This window comes from Hippocampus comes, unplaced genomic scaffold (genome assembly GCF_001891065.2).
Source record: "Hippocampus comes isolate QL1 unplaced genomic scaffold, H_comes_QL1_v1.1 scaffold57, whole genome shotgun sequence".
In the NCBI taxonomy this organism is placed as follows: Eukaryota; Metazoa; Chordata; class Actinopteri; order Syngnathiformes; family Syngnathidae; genus Hippocampus; species Hippocampus comes.
Genome location: NW_017805039.1, coordinates 1680438 through 1688407, shown reverse-complemented (window position 1 = coordinate 1688407; position 7970 = coordinate 1680438). Strand labels below are relative to the sequence as shown.

Sequence of the window (7970 nt, the reverse complement as noted above, 5' to 3'; positions counted from 1 at the left end):
GGCCCGCCGGCCGTTTCTGCCGCTGTCTCAGTGTGGCCGGCGGGAGGACGACCAGAGGAGGTGATGACCCTGGAGCCATCGAGGTGGAAGCCCCGACGAAATCCACGGCGGATGCACCTCCGGGAAGGACGAGGAGTGACGCCCGGGAAATGGTGCAGCGCAGGCGGGGAGCCCGACCACCGGAAGCGGAGCCCAAGAAGCCCCGCCACTGAGCACCGCAGCAGTCCCCCCCACGGGCAGACGGAGGAGCGACAGGACGGTCCACAGCAGCGTAGCCCAAACACAGGCCCCGTCGACCCCCACCACGGGGCGCAGAGGGGCGGAGAAGGCACGGAGCACCGTCTGACAGCCGAACAGGCAGGACGCCACTGTGAAGTGCGCTGCCGTCATCTCGCGACGGGGGTCTGAAGCCGACTAAAATCACCAATTTTGTAGTGAAGCACTTTTCAGACCCCAGTTTGAGAAGCACTCCCTTCGCGATATCACAACACAGCCCGTTTTTGGACTCCAGTGTCTGTTGCTAACAACTGTCAGTGACACAAAAGTGGCACTAAAAAACACTGTTAGCCAAGCCTTGCTTGTGTAAGCAGTAAGTGCACACAAGCGTGTTCTTCACCTTGCTGCTGCAGCACAATTTTTGTTTTTTTTTGCTTCATGATTAATTGTCTCCAAGCAACATGCTATTTATATTCTTTGCAAAGGCTATGGCCTACCTTTGTACACTTTTTTTTTTTCCCCACCCCGGAGTAACTTCCCAAAGACTTTTTACGAGTGGGAAAGTAGTTTATTAGCTTTGTACTGCTTGGGGTGTTTATCACATCAACTGGGAAATGTTTACTAATGATACATTCTTGTAGAGCAAACATTCTGGAAGCTGATCGATTAGCCCAGAGAAGTGACTTCCTTTTGACAGGAGAGCAGAAACAATCGAGTGAACAGAAATCAGTGGCTCTCATTACAAAGCAAAAGAGGATATTCACCCGCTGCATCATGAATAAGTGATGATTTAACACTGAATAAGAGGGATGACATGCCCGTTTTTGGACTCCAGTGTCTGTTGCTAACAACTGTCAGTGACACAAAAGTGGCACTAAAAAACACTGTTAGCCAAGCCTTGCTTGTGTAAGCAGTAAGTGCACACAAGCGTGTTCTTCACCTTGCTGCTGCAGCACAATTTTTGTTTTTTTTTGCTTCATGATTAATTGTCTCCAAGCAACATGCTATTTATATTCTTTGCAAAGGCTATGGCCTACCTTTGTACACTTTTTTTTTTTCCCCACCCCGGAGTAACTTCCCAAAGACTTTTTACGAGTGGGAAAGTAGTTTATTAGCTTTGTACTGCTTGGGGTGTTTATCACATCAACTGGGAAATGTTTACTAATGATACATTCTTGTAGAGCAAACATTCTGGAAGCTGATCGATTAGCCCAGAGAAGTGACTTCCTTTTGACAGGAGAGCAGAAACAATCGAGTGAACAGAAATCAGTGGCTCTCATTACAAAGCAAAAGAGGATATTCACCCGCTGCATCATGAATAAGTGATGATTTAACACTGAATAAGAGGGATGACATTCATTTGATCCGTCCATCGATCCATCCATTTTCGAATCCGCTTCTACTCAAAAGGTTTGCGGGTGTGCTGCAGCCGATCCCAGCAGTCTTCGGGCAGTAGGAGGGCTACACTCTGAACTGTTGATCCCCGAAATGACCGGAAACAAGGAATCCAATTTTAATACCGCATGCTTAAATAATAATAATAATGATAATAAGACATTTTATTTGAAAGCGCTTTTCATCATACTCAAAGACACTTTACAAGAGCTTAAAACACAGGATAAAAATGTGCACTTAAAGACAAGCATACACGATTTACAAAAACACATTTAGATGAACAAAAAAAGTAAAACTGGTGTTAAAGACAACCCAAGTTATTTATTACTGAAAAAATGACCATGTGGACAGTAGCGTGCTGAAGTAGCACGTTGTTTTCCTTGTCATGTCGTAGTCCCTTTCACATCTTCAAAATCTGTTAAGACGTTAAAAAACAAAACAAAAAAAAAACATCAGTATATGTGTAGGGTAATAAATAAATGGAGCAGTGGACGGCACAGAGACCATATGGGAATAGCCTACGTATGTCTGTTGATCTTTCCCATCCTGCCCTACATCTGTCAGGATTCCTTATGAGCCCGTGTGCCTTATTGGAGAACTCTGGCAACCCGCCCATCTCATCTGTCCACCCTGACATCCGTCACTTTTCCATACCCGTCGATCACCCGTCTCGCCTCCCTTCCCACACCCCCATGGAGCATTTACTCTCCTCTTGGTGCTCATTCATCTTGATTGCAGAGCGGGTCTGACACACATGCGCGCACACTGGAAGAGCCTGGCAGCGATGCGGCGACGAGGGAACTGGGAATGTTAATGAAATGCGACCACTCGCGGCGAAGTCACCAAAACTTATCTCAACTTGGAAGCCGCTGTGAAGAAATTTCAAGCATCGCGTCCAAAAATGCCCCCATTTAATTGAAAGGAACCTCATTAGGGACACCTGCACATGCAATCTAATGAAATCCAACGCGAGAGCCGTTGACTGTATTTAAAAAGACATCCTGTGTGTATCTGAGGTAATGTGGTTTATTTGCGAAATTAAATTAAAGGGCGGTTTTATAACTTGGCGAACGAAAAAAAAAAATGATTGAACTGGAATTAAACAATAAACCTGCAGGTCATGTCGATAAAAGCCGCTGGAGTGTAACGAGAGTCCGATATTGCCCTTGTTTACATTTTATTTAATTCACCAATTGACTTTCTATTTTCTGAAGGTACACCATCAGATAAAATATTCATGGTCCAGCTTTTTGCTTCAGCAGATTCCTTATCCACTGTCACTCATCGAATGGATTTCTTCGACGAGTCCGATCAATGGCAGCGCGCAGAGATACAGCAAGGGATTTAGCCCCCGCGGAATTATGCAGAGCAAACAGGTTGTCGTCATTTTAACTATCTGAGTGATAAGCCTCAAGTGATGAATGATGAAAGCGTGTGTGTGCGTGCGTGCGTGCGTGCGTGCGTGCGCGCGCGTGCGTGCGTGCGTGCGTGCGCGCGCGTGCGTGCGTGCGTGCGTGTGTGTGCGTGTGTGTGTTGCTACACTAGTCCAGTCAACATAATTTAATTTCCACTGTTCATGAACTGTGACAGAATATAATCCAGCAGGGACCATTAAAAAAAAAAAAAAAAAAAAAATGGCAGTCCAGAAGATTTTTCAAGTTTGAAAAGAAACAAGAATCAAATACATATTTCAAGTTGGCCAGGAAAAAAAAAAAAACATGTTATTTTAACTCGTTTCTCATGGCCTCTCAAGGTTTTCCATGGATGAAACGTGGATGCCAAGCGTCTTTGGATTGCATTTGTGGTCCTGGCAGAGTTGATTAAAGCTCCCCTGCAAGGCCCAGCTCCAGATTCTGCATCAGGGACCACAGGTACTGTGCACTGCCACTTAATAAATGTTTGGGAATTGTAAATTTCTGCCAACAACTAATTCGCTAAGCCATCTCTTGCGCCAACCCATGCAAAATAGTCTGTTATTCACATACACACTGCACAGCCCTCCTTCTCTCTCGCTCTTTCTCTTGTAAACGGGTAAGCCTGGACACGCAAAACGAGCAAATTAAACAAATGGCTTTGCTTGAGAGGAATTGTTGGCTGCGTTTCTCATCTGCACTGTGACTGCTGTTGCAAATTTTCATTTAAAACTCTTGCCGGGCAGTCACTGCCAATCACGTTCATTTGCGTCATCCCACAATGATCCCATTGTGTGAAGGGTGGCTGGCTGTGTTGACCTTTTTTTTTTTCATAACAAAAGACTAAAATAAAAATCTACGTATTCATCTTATTATTTACTAATAATCACTGCAATTATTTTTCCAAATAGAAAATGAACACAAAGTAATTTAGCAATGCATTGATCCATTGCTGCTCCTCCACATGGCAAACAACAACAACCATATCGTTAAATCAATACGTCACAATCAAAAGTGATCATTACAGTATTAGAAATCGTTTATTTGTAGTATATCCTCTGACTATAGTCTGCAAATGTTTTATATTTTGCTGTCATTTTGGATATTGCTGTGATATTCCATTAATATTTGTATTAAAACCTAAGAGTTTATATGTTGGGCCAATGTACATGATTGAAAATGGATTTAAAAAAATTTGAAAGAATTCAGCTGCCTTGGTATTGCAATACAGCGTTGATAAAGTCACTACGGTATATCCACTGGCATATTAATTTTCCACCTGAGCTAGTGGAAGACACCAATATCAGTGGGCTCGTTTGACTCATTTCTCACAGACGTGAGCTATTTCACGTTCAAAGAGGGATAAAAAGAGTTTGGGAATGAGACGCCCCTCAGTGATAGTCATTTCCTGTTGGGAACAAATATGTCACAGGAGTCTGGTGATGAGAAGATGACGGCGATATACCATTGTCAATGCCCAGCTCAGTTTACCATGTTGGGATATTTTGATCATGAAATACCCTTTTCAAACACAGATTGTGGCACACTGGTTATTTTTCAATTGTCCATTGTTACATTAGTTTTCGGACACGCTTGTTGTCAACCACACTTTTGACATATTTTCAATATTGCCTGGTGAGGCTCGAAATGATCAAATCTTCCTTGGCTTGAGTTGTTGACTAAAATTTGTTGAAGGTGAATCCCGAGACACGTCTTACTCAGGTGACATTGAGTCCGCTAACAAGCAAAGTCGTGCTTTCCCTAAGAATTTATTTTTGTGTCACCTTTGCTATCGGAGTTTGACACACAGAGAGAAGAAATGATGCCGCTACACACGCACCTATTGGGCGGCTTTTGCTTTTCTCCAACTCCATTAGTATGTTAGCAATCCAATGAGACGCTTCCTTAAATAAAGACAAGAGTGGCGCGTGGCCGCGAGTCCTCCATTAATCCTGCTGAGCGGCCATAAAAAAATGAAGATGGATTGCAGTAAGGGAACAGATCTATTTTGTGCCTGTTCATTTATATGCGCGTCTACCTCTGGGGACATCAATCAATTTAATTGTGGGTTCCGAAGTCAAACCGTTGATGATTTGAATGGGCGAAAACAGATACCATAGCCTCCATCCATCTATTTTGCATTTGGCCTCATTAGGGCAGTGCGGGAGGCTGGAACGTATCTCAGCCGACCTTCGGAGACACCCCGGACCGGTCACCGGCCAATCACAAGCCTCATATAGACAAACAACCAATCATACACACACTGATGGACAACCCAGTCTCTTTCAACGTTTGTCTGGTACATGGCCTGTGACTGACTCGCAGTCCGGTGTCTAGTCTGCCCTCCTAGTCATTGTTAGCACAAAACCTTCAGGCTTCTACTAAAAAGCACCCTCCTTTCTCACTCACCAAATCATGTCAGCAAAAGCCTACTAGAACATCTTACATGTATTAATCTGAGGGGCTTGGAAGTTGCGTTTTGATTCTCATTTATCATGAGCTTTCCTGTGATTGGTTAATTCTGAACGCAGCCACATCTCCAGTTATGAGGGTATGCACACTTATGCAACCTTACTTGTTTATTTTGACTTCATCTCTCCCCCCCAAAAATTGTACAGTTTATACACCATATCAAAGTTTCATCTCACAAAAACCTGGCTTTCAAACAAGGGTGTGTAGACTTTTTATATTCACTGTAAACCAAGGTCCAAAATATTAGGTACACCCCCAATATTGAATAGTGTGTAACATTTGCCAGAAAACTCAGCACAGTCAGAATATGAGACACACCCAAAATATTCGGTACACCTAACATTGGTAGTATTGGTTTAGTTACTTCGGGTAAACTTGTAGCCGAAATATGAGGGGCATTCAAGCCAGAACATTATGTTCTATTGGTTTGATGTTTCTCAAGCCTTGTAAGACACAAATAATGGAGACTTAATACTCTGAACGTTCCCGTGATTAATCTCTTATCCTTTGCTTAGTGGCACTGGCAAAGAAAGAAAAGACCTTCGAAACTCCCACCACTTTAATTTTCTGGCAAAATGAATTTGCCGGCTGATTAGTGTTCAAAATCCAGTCTGAAATTAAAATTGGACTTTTAATTGTTTTGTTTTTTTTTTCTCAAAAGGATTTTCCTAGTCACAACATGGACTTGTTCCGATTGGTCACACATCTGGTTACGTTTCCTTGGACCTTGGGTATTTGTCTTTAATTGACCTGTCTGTGAACATGGACTTTATTTATTATTCTTCTTATTTTTTTGTAATCATTTGGTGTCCTTAGGTCATTGTGAGTTCCTTTCAGATCAGACTGTCGTGGGAACTGCAAGATCCCTTCGGTGGCCCAGTGGGAAATCCCACTGCCACTAAAACATGTTCTCAGACTCCCTCAATCTTCCTGTTGTAATGGAATGTACTCGTGTCCTATCGTCTGCACTGCTGTCTTTCAGTCCTCCTTCAGTTCCAATGTGACCCTGCAAGTCTGTGAGGTGTTTATTTTCATTGAGTCTGTCTAACATGACCTACTAATCCATTACCGAAATACATACTCAAATACTTCATGATAATATTAAAACAATGACTTTGGCAACGGTGTTTAAAATGACATTATTAGGACTTTGTGATGCATGAAACTGCATGACCAGTAGGGACTATTTGAGGAAATATATTATATCAGCTATACCGTCGCAATTAATTAAGGCGGCCCTGGGGAAATCCACTGCAAAGAAATACATTTGCTGAGATCTCTTGCTCAGAGAGGGTCCTTGTTTTTACGATGGTCCTGACATACCACAGTTAGATGTTAAGACAAGTGTGCAATGAACGAGTTTGCGCACGGGCATGAGAATACAGCGTTCCCGTAGGGTATACGTTTAATTTATTTTAAAAAGGAAAAATAGCACTTCTTAATGTATTTCATTCATAAAAAGCATACAGTAATGTCAGTGAAGTAGAATAAAAATTTGGTTACACTGCATCAAGTGAATGGCCGTGGAGCTAGTCGCTTGTGCCAGATGTTCATTGATTAGTCTCACTCTTCTGAGCTCCTCGGTACGGCACTATTATTTGTCATTCTTCTCAGAGGACAAAGTATATATGACTGTGATAAAAGGTCACATCTATGCTATTTAGCTTATGTTAAATAGCATAGATGCTATTTAGCACAAGCATTAAGTTAGCGACTGGAAGGCTAAGCTATATGGTTATTTTGAATACACAAGACGTAATTCTCCTTGTTTTATGTTTAGATTCAGGGTCAGTTTCAACTGGCGATCATACAAATGCCAGTTGGCAGGCGGGTATGGCCAGCATCACCTTCACAAGGCCTCCCTTCTCACCATGTGACATAGCAACATTTGCGAATTTTTCCAGATAAGAGCCAACGTTTGGCTGATATTCATATTTGTTATCATTATCAAAAGTTGTTCTGTATTCTTACCCCATGTTAGTACTGGACATCATGTGTCTTATCTACCGACTATGAGTGGTGATGTCATTTTGTTTGTACCGCGAGCGAGGTTAGTATTCTGTTTTGTGACGAACTTGTTTATTTGAGGAATACCACTCGAGTGTGATCGACAGCATTAAAGATCTTAAGAGTTATGATTCGCATGGATGCTAATTTATTTCAAGTGTGCACTGCAGTGAAATAAGGAGGCAAATTGAAAATCAGCAGCGGGTGGCTTATCACCACTTTAAGAATGGAGTGAAAATATACAACAACAAAAAATACCATGCTGGAGGAGAAACTCGAGGCCATACCACTCAATGAAATTAAAGTGCATTGGAGGAACAGTGGTGATGAACTTTTAAGTTCGGAGAGAATCATTCAAGGGGCCTGAATGTGAGACATAAACTCGTCAAGATTGACTGAGCTTCCACCAATCTGCGAGAAGAAAGATAAATGGGGGGGGGGGGGGGGAGGGACGGGGGAAAAAGGAAA

At 42.5% G+C, this 7970-nt stretch overlaps 1 long non-coding RNA gene across 1 annotated transcript in view; it reads left to right on the top strand.

Moving 5' to 3' along the window:
• Positions 1-7970, top strand: part of LOC109512493 (uncharacterized) — a 30199-nt gene that overhangs the window by 15237 nt on the left and 6992 nt on the right. The window contains exon 2 of the long non-coding RNA XR_002167544.1: positions 3365-3482. This is a non-coding gene — a long non-coding RNA (uncharacterized LOC109512493). The remainder of the gene's footprint in view (positions 1-3364; positions 3483-7970) is intronic.